The sequence below is a fragment of the Micropterus dolomieu genome, linkage group LG23, assembly GCF_021292245.1.
Source record: "Micropterus dolomieu isolate WLL.071019.BEF.003 ecotype Adirondacks linkage group LG23, ASM2129224v1, whole genome shotgun sequence".
Lineage (NCBI taxonomy): Eukaryota > Metazoa > Chordata > Actinopteri > Centrarchiformes > Centrarchidae > Micropterus > Micropterus dolomieu.
Window position 1 is genome coordinate 35893619 of NC_060172.1, and position 6543 is coordinate 35900161.

General features: G+C 39.9%; 1 protein-coding gene across 6 annotated transcripts in view; it reads right to left on the reverse strand.

Moving 5' to 3' along the window:
- LOC123962713 (inactive serine/threonine-protein kinase TEX14-like) overlaps positions 1–1947 on the reverse strand; it is a 94274-nt gene extending 92327 nt beyond the window's left edge. For all 6 annotated transcript variants that reach the window (XR_006823040.1, XR_006823041.1, XM_046038962.1 and 3 more), the window contains exon 1: positions 1621–1947. The gene's annotated coding sequence lies outside the window, so the exon portion shown is untranslated. The remainder of the gene's footprint in view (positions 1–1620) is intronic.
- Positions 1948–6543: the final 4596 nt, after the last annotated feature.

Genomic DNA, 6543 nt, shown 5'->3' on the forward strand with positions numbered 1-6543 from the left:
CTTCTGTTCTCTACTTGTTATAGTTACACAGTATTAGGGGTGTGGGCTGTATTAAAAGTATCCACTGTTCTCCCATGCTCTAACACACAGTAACGATGAAATGTGTGCTGTTCTCACATTCTTCCTCTGTATGTACACATAAACAACAAGGCAGGGAAATATAAAAGGAATTTATTTTATTGTTTGGGTACATTATTGTTCAGTGTACATGTTCACATCTGAAACAAACTTTACGTGCTTGATAACTCTCCCACCCCGCAGACATCTACACGTCAATACCGATTTATATTCATAGCGGCAAGTGCTATGTAGCTCCACATAGGGGACACAGGAAGTGACATATAGCACATTCATGCGGCGTCGGAAACGCGTAGGAAATTCACAGCCGCACCGGCAGAACTCCAGAATGTGCAACTCGGCCGGCTCACGCGCGGACGCGCTTACAAGTGCGTGGGCCCGCCCAACGCTGCTTGCAGCTTTAATTTCATTTCCTTTTCCTCAACAAAATAAATATCTTGGTAGAAAAATTAAGAGCTAATTCGTTCGTGATTGAAATGAATTGAATCAAACACTTATTGACAATATATTAAACATTTGTTATATTGTTGAGGGAAGTCATTTTGCAATAATTATTATAATTATTATTGTATTATTGCTCAGCCCTGATACTGATAAACAAAAATATCTAACAAGCAATAGAAAACTATTCTCATATGAATCACCGTAACATCAGAATTCATTACCGTAACAGGCAACAAATGGCACGGTAATGAAAGATTGGTGTTACGGTAATGAATGCACTTTAGCTTAGCTAGCATTAAATGGCGGGAAACACATTGACTTGGCAAAAAATAATACTCCATCACTACATTCCCACACTATCCTTCCTATTATGTTCATAACGAATATTTGTTAGAGAAATATTAAATACTACAGTGTGATGGTAATGTATGTACACCCATGGTGAGGTAAGACGGGTGTAAGAAAGCAAAAGTAGAGATCAAATGTTAACAGATAATCTTGCAATCTGCTTCCATTGGCTAAAAACGTAAGAAGCAGCCAGCAGAGTGTGCTTTAGCCGTGCCGCAGGGTCACACCTTTTGCTTTGACTTCAGTCGAGGACAAAATAAAGTGACTACTTTTGGCTGCCAAATGACCAGCGTTCTGCGATTATTGAACCTATAAACATGGTCTTGGTATCATTTTAAAGTATATTTCAAGCTCTTTCTATCTGCACAATTTGTTTTAGCATTTAATCATGTTGAAAATGTTATTCACATAACTATAGTAAGTCAATATTTACCCTGCTATCACTGCTGGGTAACAGCTAACGTTAGCTATGTTAATCAACTCCTACGGAGCCATGGCAGCAAATTAAAGTATTAGGTAAAACTCATCAGATCACACAGAACACATGTAACTGTAAAGATAACAATGAACCCAAATAATTTGGCAAATTAGCAAAACTTCTAAAGGGAAGCTAGCTAACCTTGTTTTTTTTGTACAACCTTAGCTTCTGAAAAAAACACACAGGGAGTCGCGACAACAGTAAAAAAGCGTACATACATGTATCACATACACGCTTCATATGCAGTACTGAGTAGTAAAATCGAGACTTACATGCAGAAACAGTCGTGTTTACTTCTCTCTTATGGAAGACGGTTTCTTTCCCAAGTTTTGCTCTGCGGTCTGTCTGACAGGTTTCGTGCCAAAAAGTGCTGACCGTCCGGGCGCGCGCAGCCTGTTGTGAAACTGGATCCTGTTTCTGCAGTGTGCGATGGTCTAACTACTCTGCTTTTATAAGGGTCAGACTGTCATAAGATGCACATTCATACAACTTTATGTCCTTGGTAGCTAAGCTACCGTATGTTGTTTTATGAAACGGTAACGTTTTTTGTAACCGGTCTAGACTTAGTGTTGGGTACGTTAGGGCCTTTTCACACGGGTGGCAAGAGGGCGAGAGGGTAGGAAGGAAGGCGCGGTCATTCTGACGAAACTATGGCAAGTCATTAGTGCCAATAAACGTCACTCTTGAAGTATGTTTTATTTATAGAAACGTCGTTTTGTTTTGACACGCGGCGAAAAAGGGCGTTTTGTTTAAAAAACGGCGTTAAAAACGGCGACAGACCACACTAATTCAGCACTGATCTACTTCGCTGTGATGGTAGCCACCCAGAGGCAGGAAGTAACCACAGACAAGCATGAAAAACTCAACACAAAAGTCCCAGACTGATCAAGTAAATTGACTACATTTACCAAAATTTGAGCTACTCTAGGTTATAGCTTGTAACATCTATTGATTGATGATTTTAGATCAAATTTGACATAAATGATTAATTTGCATTTTATTTATTGTCACTGTCAGATGTAAGTATCTCCTAAAATAGTGCATACAAACATAAAGAATGTAAGTAATCACCTTAAGTAACTATCTTTACATGGTCATCAGTGAACAGTTTAATCAAATATAAGACACTTGTGAACCTGTGATTGTAAAGTCACAGTCACACACACCAGGTTAGAATATTCATTATTTTTTGCAGTGGAAAATGTGTCTATAGGTTCAAACTGACTGTAAAGTTTTAGACATCTATTTTACATTAATAGAATCTTGCTCATTTCGTATTTTATTAATACTGTCAAAACACATTAAGGCTATCAGCAGGTAATAATAAAAAACTCACTTTTAAACCTTATTCAGGCCTATTTGTTTCAGCTGCACCATAGTCATCCTCACTCAGAAATAGTCACATTATCTCCAGTTGATAAATACGAATGTTCCAATCAGTGCGGCTACAATATGACAGATTACTGTTCATTGATCAGTTTTATAGGTTACATATTAAACAGTGATTACTGCAGTAATGTAGCTCACAGTACCTAAGTGTTTTCAGTGCGACTGTCCACAGAGTCGCAGCGTTATACCTAAAGACGGACATAGATTTTATTCTGGGCTGAGGATAAATCCACGAAGTGCGGAGATCTGTTCTTACATCGATGACAGATTGATCATAAAAGCGGTCATGTTCAAGATCATGTTTGGGTAAAAAAGTATTAGCCTATCTAACCGGGATTTGAAAGTATTTAAAGACGTAAATGTGTTCAGATACATGCTTTGATTCCAACTTGTGAACTTAACCTCCTAGAGGTTAGGTTCACAGCATCAGTTGCCGGAGTTACTGATCTAGGGATTATCTGGTCTCGCTCTCTGAAACAGAAAACCCTGAGTTTCCCTCATCTCAGGCTCAACATAGGCCTACTCAGAATTTTCACTAATCCCGCTTTCTGTAACTGGACCCTGATCTGTTCAGTCCTGTTTTGACTTTTTTTGTGTTTGGTAACCTGTGTTCTGTCTTCTCCCCCTGTGATCACTCTGCCTGCCTCTGTTTCTTTCTCTGTATCTGATTGCCTCCACCTGGTCTTGATTCCACCCTGCTTGTTACCTGCTGTTAAATGTTTGCTTGTTGTGTTCAGTCACTGTGTGGTCATTGTAGCTTGTCATTCTCTTTCTTGTGCTGTGTTTTGTGTTGATTTTTGGATATTGCCTTTGGATTTAGTTTTAGATCTAGTTGTTTGTTTGGATTGTTTATTAGTCTAGATTTTCTGGACTCATCCACTCAGTAAGTGTGCTTGCTGTTAGTTGTTTAATAAATATTGTTGAACTGTGCCTGTATTAATGAATGACCGAAAAATACAAATCCACTTTTGATGTATCCGGGCTGGGGGGGCTTAAATTTTAAATTCAATTTTATTTATATAGCGCAATAATCACAACAACAGTTATCTCACAGCGCTTTTCATAAAAGAGCAGGTCTAGACCATACTCTGTGATGTTATTAACAGAAGCCCAACAATTCCCACCAACAGCAGCACTAAGCGACAGAGGCAAGGAAAAACTTCCTTTAAAGAGGCAGAAACCTCGAGCTAGTGATGGCAAGTTCGAGTCTTTTGACAGACTCGTTCATTAAAATCTCTTTCATTAAAATGAACTAATCTTTTTTTGAGTCATTTCGTTCATTTCGTTCAATTGAACTAGGCTGGTTATTGCGTTCTCAAACACGGAAGGCTGCCTGGGTTGCTTTATTTGACAAAGTATAATGCACAAATTCACCTCTTGATTACTGTATATCATCATTATATAAACCCCCCTGGGCCCACAACCATATTCAAACCATGTAAAAACCACAGAAATATGTTGTCAGTATGTAATCACCACTACTCTGGCTAAAACCTGCCATTTTCACAATCTTTCCCGAGTATACAACCAGACCAGTCATATAAAGGCTTATGTATATAATTGCTATCATTATCTCTAAAGTGCTCATTCATACAGTAGTCTAACATCCCTATCCATGAGTAAAATATTATTAGATTATTATTAGATTATCAGATTTGCAGTAAATATATTGAAGTAATATGCTTGATACACTATATGAAAAAACACACTCTTATTGAAATTCAACCAATTTAATAATAATCTGGATCAAGCCACCAAGAACTCCAGCACAGAGAGAGGAACAAAGAAATATTAACACATTATATAAGCGCAGCAGTTTGGCAGTTCTGGACGCAGAATGGGCCACATCAGGTCCTGATTCTGCAGAAAAAGAAAGCCCATCGCTCTCAAACACTGCAGGTTGTTCACCAGTCAGGAGCTGTGAAACAACAGCACGGTTCTGTTGGTAAATAAAAAGAAAAAGTTACGTTGCGTTCTCTGGCAGACCGGATCAGCTCTTAGCTGTTTACAGGGCTAACGCTAATATTGCTACGTGGATGTGTTTTAATGTTTTAATGACCAGGTCTGTTTGTTTTGGAGAGGAGACGACCTCTGAGGTAATTCGGCTCCAGGTAGAACCCTGTCAGGGCTCTGAAGTGGAGCGGACCCAGAACAACTCTCATCAGCTGTTAGCTGTAATGTTAAACACTAGCAGGACTAAAGTTAAGGTACGGCTGTGTTAAAACTATAACTTAGCACAACATCACTGCACTGTAATAATGTTATGCTTTATAAAAAGTCACATAATTAACAAAATAGCTATATAATATCAGTCCAGTGACTGTTACCTGACGGCCAACCTGCCTCTCATTCTCAGCCTGCCGAGTGAATGAAAGACTGAGGAGGACCCATGTGAGCGTTGAACGAGTCGTTCATTCCTGCTCCACAGTAGGAGCTGTCACGTGACAAATGAACGACTCAGACCAAGAGACCCACAGTTGAGAGTTGTGAACTAATCAATACTGCTTCCGTGTGATGAGTGAACGTAAGAGTCCAAGATCCTTCACGCATGCATGAATATGAATGAATCACTCACTGAGACAACCTGTTCCTCCCAAGTCATACACACGATTAGGTCTTATGAAGTCTATGAAGATTCTCAGTCATTCAGGTCATAGTTATCCAACGAAGGTTAAAGTCAAGGGCAACTGGACTTGGTTGAAGATACTGGAAGACGTTTCGTCCCTCATCCAAAGGACTTCTTCAGTTCTGACTGACTGGCTTGGTTGCTGTAACGACAGTCGTTACAGTCTTTAGGAGTACCGGTGGCCAAGACCAAACGACCAAGCAAGGAACACGGGGGCAGCAGGTGACTCGCAAACACAGATCCAGATTCCACAGCTCCAGAGCCAGAAACACCTGCAGGAAGTGATAAGAGGATAGAGGAGAGGGACGAGAAAGCACAAGACTACCGGAAAGGGGAGATGTTGAGTTAGAAACATGCATTAATGGGATGAGGTTGCATACAGAGGGAGAGAAAGTAGAGGAGAGAGGAGCTCAGTGCATCATGGGAAATCCCCCGGAAGTCTAGGCCTATAGCAGCATAACTAAGGGATGGTTCAGGAGTCACCTGAGCCAGCCCTAACTATAAGCTTTATCAAAGAGGAAAGTCTTAAGCCTACTCTTAAATGTGGAGTTGGTGTCTGCCTCCTGAACCCAAACTGGAACCTGGTTCCACAGGAGAGGAGCTTGATAGCTGAACGCTCTGGCTCCTAGTCTACTTTTGGAGACTCTAGGAACCAGAAGTAACCCTGCATTCTGGGAGCGCAGTGCTCTGGTGGGGTAGTAAGGTACTATGACCTCTTTAAGATAAGATGGTGCCTGACCATTAAGAGATTTGTAGGTAAGAAGAATGATTTTAAATTCTATGCATCTAATTCTATGCGTCTAATGCGTCACGGAGGTGCTTAGGCCCCAGAACAATAACTTCAGTTTTATCTGAGTTTAACATTAGAAAATTACAGGTCATCCAGGTTTTAACATCCTGAAGGCACATTTGAAGTTTAGCTAACTGATGAGTTTCATCTGGTTTGATCGATAGATATAACTGAGTATCATCTGCATAACAATGAAAGCTTATGGAATATTTCCTGATAATATTGCCTAAAGGAACCAGCTTAGAGCGGTTCCTTTAATGCCAATGAAATGTTCCAGTCTCTGCAATAGGATCTGATGGTCAATGGTATCAAATGCAGCACTAAGATCTAATAAAACCAGTACAGAGACAAGTCCTTTGTCTGATGCAATGAGGAGGTCATTAGTAATTT